This window comes from Equus quagga, chromosome 13 (genome assembly GCF_021613505.1).
Source record: "Equus quagga isolate Etosha38 chromosome 13, UCLA_HA_Equagga_1.0, whole genome shotgun sequence".
Classification (NCBI taxonomy): Eukaryota; Metazoa; Chordata; class Mammalia; order Perissodactyla; family Equidae; genus Equus; species Equus quagga.
In genome coordinates, this window is record NC_060279.1 from 17071295 (window position 1) to 17081515 (window position 10221).

Sequence of the window (10221 nt, forward strand, 5' to 3'; positions counted from 1 at the left end):
CGTCATTGTTTCTGTCAGATGTGTACACTACCTGTACTATTACTTATTTAATGTTTTTTAATTCATTCTTTTTTTTACAAAAATAATTTTATTAAAAAAGGAACTCTAGGGGTCGGCCCGGTGGTGCAGCAGTTAAGTTCTCACGTTCAGCTTCGGGGGCTCGGGGTTCGCGGGTTTGAATCCCGGGTGCGGACATGGCACCACTTGGCAAGCCATGCTGTGGCAGGTGTCCCACGTATAAAGTAGAGGAAGATGGGCACAGATGTTAGCTCAGGGCCAGTCTTCCTCAAAAAAAAAAAAAAAAACTCTATTTCGCTACCAAAAGGTAAAACCTGTACAGCTTATCATAAATACCCTAAAGATAACAAACACCACTATTAACATTTTAAATGGTCACACATGTGACACCTGCTATCATCTTGCCTACTACCAGTGGTAAAATTACCACTAATTAGGAAATAGTAGGTTAAATATTTCCAAATACCTAAAAAGGCAGCTGTGAAAACGTGAATCTCGTACAGCAGATGTGTAGCATTCACAAATAGTCGGCTGTGAAAACGCCCTGAGGAATAGGGCTTAGGTTAGCATTCTCATCTTTATTGAGCCTAAGAATCACCTGGGAAGCTTATTTAAAATATAGGTTTCTGGGTCCTACACCAGATTTCGTAGAACTGGGTTGGGCCTGGATATCTGCATTTTTATCCAGCTCTTCAGGTGACTAGGATTTAGCTGGTCAGCGAAGCACCCAAGAAACCCTGGGAGGTAGCAATCCAGGGAGAGACGAGAAGCTCTGTCGTGGTTCCAGCCCTGGGATAGCACAGGACTCCAGTACAGAGGAGACGCCTGGGCAGAGGGGAGGGGTCTGAGGAACAGCTCCATCGGTTCCACAGTTTTGTGGAAGGTACCTTTCCAGACAAATAGAGCTTGATGCAACAATCTGTTCACTTCAGCATAAACCTAACAAGAAAATCACTGATAATTATAAATAAGCCATATATACCAGCCCTGGACGGAATCTCCCTGTGGGGGTCTTGTGTTTTTCCTCCTCTTTTAGAGAAGATCAAGGTCATGTGTTTATTATGTTTAGGGTATTGGGAATCTAAATAAAACTTTCACTTGCTTGTGAAAGTCTGTGTGAAAGATGTGAGATTTAAGGTCGGTGTAAAAAGAAGGGGTAGAGGTTGTGTGTTGGACTTTTTCCAGCAAAGTAGAGAGAATCAGAATGGATCCTATAGGAAATAAAATTATTCCTAACAAAAGCCCTTAAGTAAACGCTGCCTCAGCAAATGAACCAAGCCAGAGGCAGAAAAATGTCAGCAGAGGCCTGTGTGCAATGTGAGATAATTTCTGGTTTCCCCTTATCTCATGCCAGATATTGTAGGTTGCTGTGTAGGAAGCTTCTAGGATGGTCCCCAATGATCCCTGCCTCCTTGTATTCATGCCCTTGTTTAATCCCCTCCCCTGCACTGTGGGCTGAAGCGAGTGTGATGCTTCTAACTTACAGAATATAACAAAAGTGATGGGATGTTGCCTCTGAGATTAGATCCTACAACTGTGGCTTCAGTTTGCTCACGCTCTCTCTCTGGCTTTTGCTTGGTCAGTCTGATGGAACAAGCTACCAGTTTCAGTTTCAGCTTTTGTAAGCAACTAAGTTTTGGGCTAATTTGTTACACAGCAACAGATAACTAAAAGTTGCTTTGCTCAAGGCTCATAAAATGCCAGCTCATTACATTGTATTCACATCTATCTTAGATGATGATCAAACCAAAACTATTTTATTAATAGAGGCAACCTGCATGGTGACAAAACCACAAGCTATAGAGTTAGCAAAAAGCCCACCTACTGCATGACCTTGAGCAAAGTCTGTGAGACTTTACTTCCACTTGTATTAGATGGAGATAATGATACTTTCCTCGTAGGGTTGTTGATAGTATCTAATGACAGATGTACAGCATCTACTTCAGGATCTGGTATATAGTAGATGCTCGATAAATATTAGACTATAGTATTTTCTATGCCTTACGAAAATACGTTTTAAAACAAGATAGAATTAATTATATTTTAGACTTATCATAGATTTTTTTAATGAAATTATAGTTTCTCCAAGGCCAATTATTTGGCATTACTTTAAAAAAAAAGAGAAGAATCTAACATCTCCTCTGAAGGACTCTGCCATCCCCATGGGCCATGCCAGCTGCACTCTGGACACCCTTTTTATGATCTATCCTGTTTGAAACATTGAAAATATTTAGTATACAATATGGAATCAGGAAATGAAGGAACAGATAAAGAATCAAGACGGAATTGTTTTAGCTGAAGTCAGCGAAACATTTATTGATGGACAGAGATAATGCAATCACTTAACAAGAGGAAACTAATAAAGGACCTTGAAAGCAAGTGTGAGTCTCGGAAACAGCCCAGAGATGGCTGGGAGGTCCATTTAGGTCGCTGGGGCAGAATGAAGAGGCTGTAACATCACTTGGAAGGCCAGAGAGATAATTTCAGAAGTATTTTGTGGGGCAAGAGGCTGAAGGTTAATGGTAAGGACATTGAAAGACATGGAAGCTAGAGAATTAAGGGGGCCTTCTCTCTCTCTCATGGGAGGTTTAATCTGAGTCTCAGCCTTGAACTTGATAAGCACTTAACCTCTTGGTCTCTCCTCATCCCTAAGATAAAGAATCATACTGGATCATCTCGTGGGTCCCTTCCAGCTGACATTCATGGCTGCCACCCGTGTGAAAATGGATTATTCCCCTGCACGTATGCTGGGAGATCCCCAGCCTTCAGAGGAACAGTGCAGTATGCTGGCTCCAGTCAGCTGCTAGTTTGCTCCACTTTCTACTCTTTGTCTAGTGTCAGTATATTACTCCTCATTTAGGAAGGGAATCAGTGCTTAATACATGAGAGATAAAGAACCTGAAAGATAGCTTCCAAGGGCTTGTGCAGTCTAGTAAGATGATTTATCTCCTCCCTAACGCTGACAGCGAGTCGCTGAAGCACTGACCTTGAGCGCCAAGGTGGAGGGACTGACGTAAATTGGACGCGGGTGTTAAGGCACCAGCAGTCACGTCCATACACACACATTTTCTGGAATTTCTGAGGAATTAAGGTTTCTTTTTAAAGGAGAAAGAAAGGGCCAAGTCAAACTGTTCATTTCTTTTTCAAGATCTTTTCCATTTACTGGCCTTTTATTTGTGCCAGAGGGGGAAAGGAGGTGCTGAGGATTTCCTTGGTATCTGCATATTTTTAGGCCTCGCCTGCCTCATAAGCCTAGAAGGGATCTCAGCAGCCCTGGTTTACGAGTATAGGCACTGATGCTTCCTGTTCTTTTGTCCTTGACCTCTGACTCCTTTAACCTCCCTCCCAGGCAGCTTGCAGCTGGCACGGGCCACCCCCCCAGAAGCCTTTGCAGGCGGAGCAGTTACCTGGCAACAGTGACAATCACGCTAACAGAAGACAAAACAGCAGTAGAGACCAGAGAGAGGAGCTTCTTCCAGAATCTAAAAGAGGGAAAGAGAAGGAGTCAAATGGCTCTTTTTATCAATGGCTTTTCATCCCTGCCCAACTGTTCTCCTGAATCCCCAACCCCCAATTTCTATCACCACATGGTAAAAATAGCCTCTGATTGGAGAGTTGAATAACGGCCAGAGATTCAAATGGAATAGTGTACTTGAGGAGATGCAGTAATCACCCCCCCGTACCCCAGTATACAATGCTCAGGAGTTAACCCTGGTTTCCATCTCTGCACATATTGTGTTCCAATCCAAGGATGTATTTTGACCACCTAATTGCCCTTGCATAATAGCATCCTAAATTCTGTGTACTGAGAAGCACTGACAAGCAATTATCTCACTTCTTGCCTCTCTAGCCACAATTCTACACTAAGTGGTACCAGAGACGGGGGCATAAGCGCAGTAATCCATAATAGGTGACACGAGCTGGATGCCTACTGTGTTCCAGCACTGCACTGAGCACCACACAGACACATTTAACTTTCAAAACAGCCCTGTGAGATCGATAACATTATGATCTCCATTTTACAGATGAGAAAAACTGAGACTCACAGTAACTGTCAAAGGTCTTATATCTATTAAGAGCAGGGCCAGGATTTGAACTCATGTTCTTAACCACTTTGTTACAAAGATAAAAGGTGAGAGATGGCAGCATTTGCTAAGAGGGAGCCTGGATGGTAAGGCAGAAATGAAAATTACCAAACTGTAAGAGTCATTGGATAAAAATTAATTATGCTAACGTCACCTAATAGAATATTCTAAGAAACACTTACTCCTCCATTAAAGTGGGATTGTGTAATAATAAGAGAGGCTGACCAATCCCTTTCAGCAGAATCCCATTAAACTACGTAAACACCCACAGGCCTTGGAGGATGTAAACGTCAACTTCTGGGAAGATGACCTCTGAAGACCCTGTCATCGTCATCATTCTGTGATTCAAAGGGAAAAGCAATATGGCCATGGGAGTCAGCACAAACAGAATGGGATTTGGAATGAGATGACCACAACTTAAGTCTCAGCTTGGCTGTCCGTTCATTTTGTGACCTCAAAGTAGTCGATTCCATAAACGTTCATTGGGCCTATGTCCTGCACTACATGCTGATTTAGGAGCTGAGGAAACAAGAATTACCAGATATAAGCTAGGTTCTGAAGTGGGGTCATAGGCTCATGGATCAGGGACAATTATGAACAATTTCCTTATCTGTAGACTGAGAAGACTAATCACAATGGCTGTTCTTGTGAGAACCAAACAAGATAATAGTTGCGAAAACTATTGATGGACTGCATAACACGTCATGCAAAGTTAGTGATGATTACCAGTGCTATGACTGAGTTCTTAAAATAATTCACAGATACCACCTACGTGACCTGACCTCCCCTCCCAACCTCTCCAACTTTATTTCCCACTAGTTCCCTGTCCCTCTTCTTGGTTGTACAGCCAAAAATATTCCTGCCTTAAGGTCTTTGCGCTGCCTGAAATGTACTTACTCCAGTTATCTGGATGGCTCAGTCTTTCGTTTCATTCATATCTCTGCTCAAAAGTTATACGGGAGATGGTCTCCCAATTCACTCTATCTAAAACAGAGAACAGCCAGCCCTAGCGGTCTAGTGGTTAAGATTCGGTGCTCTCATCACTGCAGCCTTGGTCCATTTCCCCGTCAGGGAACCACACCACCCATCTGTCGGTTGTCATACTGTGGTGGCTGTGTGTTGCTGTGATGCTGAAAGCTATGCCACTGATAGTTTAAGTACCAACAAGGTCACCCATGGTGGACAGTTTTCAGCAGAACTCCCAGACTAAGACTAGGAACAAGGACCTAGCCACCTGCTTCCAAAGAAATTGGCATGAAAACCCTAAGAACAGCATCAGAACATTGTCTGATATAGTGCTGGAACATGAAAGGATGGCGCAAAAAGATCAGGCAGGGTTCTACTCTGCTACACACAGGGTCGCTAAGAGTCAGAATCAACACCACAGCACTAACAACAAAAAGTAGAGAACATGTGTGCATACACACAGATGCACGCACACACACATGCACACAATATACACATGTACACATATGAACAGATATGCTATATTCTCAGATACCTACATACACATAAACACACACATATATACACATGCACACACACAAAGCACTCTCTATTTCCTTAGCATGCTTTATTTTTCTCCAGAGTACTATCTCTTCCTAAAATTGTTTTTACATGCTTGCTCACATGTTTTATCATCTGATTGCTGTATTTAGAATGTAAGCTCCAGGAGGGCAGCAACTTGCTCTTGTTCGACATTCTAGTGCTGGTGCCCAGAAAGGTTCCTGATTCATCACACAGCTCCATAACTATTGAGATGAAGTTTATCTAATTAAAGTGTAAAATTCAATGGTTTTTAGCACATTAAGAGAGTTGTGCAACCATCACCACAATCAATTTTAGAACATTTTTATAACCTCAAAAAGAAACCGTATACCCACTGGCAGTCATTCTCCATTCCCCACAAAGTCAGTACCCCTCCCCACAAGCCCTACTAATATACTTCTTTTTCTATAGATTTGCCTACTCTGGGCATTTCCTATAAATAAACTCATATGATGTGTGGTCTTTTGAACATTAAGTTTTGATGGAAAAAATCAAATGAAAAAAATGTTAAATCCAATTATTTGCCATACCTTCTTGATATTAGTATCCCCTCAGAAAGTTTCCTTCCATGAGTTTTGAGAAATCTAATATCCAATCTAGGAAATGGAGAATTAGTCTGGCAAAAATACAGCAAAAATCATATTTACTCATGGTGCACTTTTGTTTGTTAGTTTTTTAATTGTGACGTTTTGACAGGAGTTGAACAGAAGCTTCCCTTTGCACTATCAACAGACAGAGAAAGGGTTGACAGCAAATAAATACTTGAAACGAAATTGAGGGGCCTGTTTATTTCCTTAAGAGACCAACCGTTTTCAAACACTCAATTAAAGACGATTTAATTCTAATCTAAGCAGAGGCCAACAAGCCTGGTGTTCTGACATGTTGATTATAATCATTCTCTATTCATTAAAGCAGGACCTTGATCAGGCAACTTTGGTCGACGTAATTCCACACATCTATAGACTTGAAAGTCCTAAGATGACTTTTTATTATTTATAAGCATTTCATAATTGACTTCACCAACCAAACTGGCTATTCCCTTCAATTATTTTAAATTAGTGAGGTTTCAATGCATTAATATGCTCTTCTCCAACACACATTGTTAAACTATTTCTCACATTTGATTCACATAAGAGGAACTGACATCACTATCTAAATCAAACCATAAACTAAATTCTTAGAATTGGGATGGAACTTAAGGTCATCAAGTATAACCTCTTGCCCAATGCCAGAATCCCTGCCATAGCTTCCCCGGCTGGCGTGTATCCCAATGATAGGGAATATATCATTTCTTGAGGATCTCCAAGTATCCTAATTTAAAGATTTTTCCCAGATGATTGTCTCCCTGCATCTACCTTCTTTTGTCCACGTTCTGCTTCCTACGGTAAAAAAGGGGAAGCCTACTTCCTCCTGCCCAGGGCAGGTAGGTCCCTCAAATATCTGAAGACAATTTGCCTCCCTGGGAATTCTTCCCTAAGCTAAACAACCCCCAGGCCATCTAACAACCTGGTTTGCAAACTCTCTCTCTGCTGCACTCCTACGCTACTGCCACCCCACCACCGCCACCTTTCTGGTCACCCACCATTGAAACAATTCATTGCTATCTCTCAGCATGCATCCACAATACGCCATGTAATTATGAACCTTTCCAATGAAAAGGGGGCCATCCATGCCTCCTGTTAATTGCTAAAATAACCTCTTAAATGCAAACACAGTATATATGAATTGTTGAGAAGATATATATAGATGAAATCATTCATATTTAGGGACTTCTGTGAGCTTCTTACATTCATTTGTGGGTCAAGGACTGCTTTGAGCTAAAATGAGCAGGTCCCATTTAAACAAAGGACAATATCCATTCAGCAGCCCCAACCTGCATGTCCTATCTTTAGATACATGTAATTTCGACTGAAGTTATCATGAATTGCACCAGGAGATCCAGAGCTATTTCAGCAGCTGTAAAAATCAAAAGCAATAATACCAAGTTACTCGTTTCCAATTAATCTGGAGTTTTCCCAAGGAGAAAGAGGAAATTTCTGTGTGCTCCCCATTTAAAGATGCCATATAGAGAATGCCTTGCATTTTCACAAGTCCTTCTACTGGTTAATCAGTGCTATAATAAAAGGAGGGAACTGACAGCCTGTTTTTGTCAGAGACACTATCTTGATGAGAATATTGTAGTTCTGTGTCTGCTCTGTTTCCATCCTATACATTCAAACACAGTAACAAGTTTACCCAGAAGTGAGCCGATTTGGGGAGCCTGAGTCCTACAAACTGGGGCCTCTCCTTAATTTCCAGCCAGGGAGACATCTCTGGCCAAAGATTGGAACAAACAAGAAGCACCAGACAGTTCCTTTCCAATAGGCAGCAGTACGCAGAAAAGAAAGAAGGCATCGAAAGTTAGTTCAAGCAGTGTTTAAACCGCAGCTCGGCCATTTCTGATAGATGACTTTGAGGAAATTACTTAACCGTGCTTAGTCTGTTTCTTCGTCTAAAAATGGGGCTCTTGATACCTACCTCAGAAGTTTGTTGTAGGAGTCATGTACCACGATACACACAAAGTGCAGTAAACAGGGCCAGGCACACAGCAGGTGCTCATTAGTAGTGACTAACAAACAAATCACAGATCAGAAAGTTGTTTGGTGAATGCAGAATTACAGCATAGGGGGTGCGATGTGTTTCAGAGCTCTTGCTCTTGGGCTATGAGAGCCTAATAAATTGCCCCCTTGTCACTCTAACTAAAGAACTGGGACCAGGCAGCTGGAATGGCCTGCCGTCTTTCCTGCACAACATTGAAGACATGGTGACACTTCCAAAATTTTCTATTTTCAGGCTCTGTGCAGACCAACACCCTTCCTTGGCACCATCGTTAGTGTAACACTACCCTCCTCACATCAAAATAGTTTCAGATCCCTAACTTTACCAATTCATTTTCTTTCTTTATAATCAATAGGAAGATACTTAAGCTCACTGGCAAATACTCCCTATATCTTAAGCTGAATTGCTTCTGAAGCTTTTCTATATTTTTTTTTAATTCAGTCACAAAAAGTGACACTTTTTCCTTGGAATATCCTGTTCTCTCATCAAACTCGTCTGTTTGGGGATTCCTCTAACTGACAGCCCCCTAAAAATCCACCGTTAGTAAATAAATGTAGGCTTCTCAGTTTTATTATTCAACATGTATGCATTGAATGCCTTTATGCTTATGAAATAGGCAAAGAAGAACACTATATAATCCATGCTTTTAACTTTGAGTTTATCCTCTCCAAGTTTCAACCAACCATTCTGGGTCGTTAAACCCACAGATGAGAAAACTAAGACCCAGAGAGATCCAACCCGCCTAATGTCACACAGTTAGCTAATGACAGAGATAAGACTTCCAAGCCAATACCCCCTCCACTCCGTTCCACCTCCTGCCGTGACAGCAGAGTCTAGGCTGAGCCACCTCATCAGCTATTCTTGAGGGATTACCTTGCATCCTTGGTAACCATACAGGGCAGCACATCAGTCAGGCCTTCTCTGGGATGGCCAGCAACTCAAGGCCCTGACATAGAATATCCACAGGTGGTTCCTCTCAGGAACAGCCTTTCCTGCCTTGGATAGTCTGCTCTTTCTGGGGAAGTCGGGTCAGATGGGACTGTGGCAGCTTTGTCTCCTTCGTTAGAATTTCCTCCAATTGTGCCTCTATAGAATAGGAACTGACTGTGTGACAGAGTGACTAAAGAAAGATACTAAAGTTGGAACTGGGGACAATCCAAGTTGGCAGCCACTGAATCATGGGGACGTTCTATGCTGCCATTTGTTCTTCCATCAAGCTTGAGTGACTCAGTTGTTTAAATCTTGTGGCAAGACACCTGGAAGCTATTTATCTTTTTTACTAAGAACTCATTCACAGGGTAAAAATGTAATAATGTTCATTTACCATCACTCCATTACCCTGAGAACTGTATTGCTGCTAATTCAAGGCAGGGCTGATTCAGTCATCATATCACTGAGGCATCATTCTTCTGCAATAGCTATTTATGTCCCAGCACCATTTGAAACACCCTTCAGATCCTTTTTAAAATGATCAAGTCCCAGAGAAGCAGCCTGATGTGATGAGAACGGCACTGGATGTGGGTCCAAAGAGAGGGCGTCTGAAGGTCAGCCAACCACCTCGAGGCGGTGCCTTTCAGCTCGGGTGATACCTCCCTCTTATCCTCCAACTTGTTTCAGGACAAACTTTCTCAGATTAAGAGAGTCACAGCCCACCTCAGCTCTGGGACAGTCCCCTGCTCACTGCAGCAGGAAGAAGGTGGAGAGACGTGTCGGTCATTGAACATTTGATAACACTTGCTTCCAACTCACCAGCCTCATGGCCTCATGGCCATGCCATGAGAACTCGGCCATCCTGCATGGCACCCCATACCTCAATTTCCCCAACCAAAATTGAGGATATTCACCCCACATTGAAATGAGGCAAATAAATGATGGACTGAGGATAATCACATAGTGGTGGGTAGTTGGAATAATTGGACATCCAGCATGAAGCCAGTAGAGAAGCAATACCGTTGAGCCTGTTTACACAATG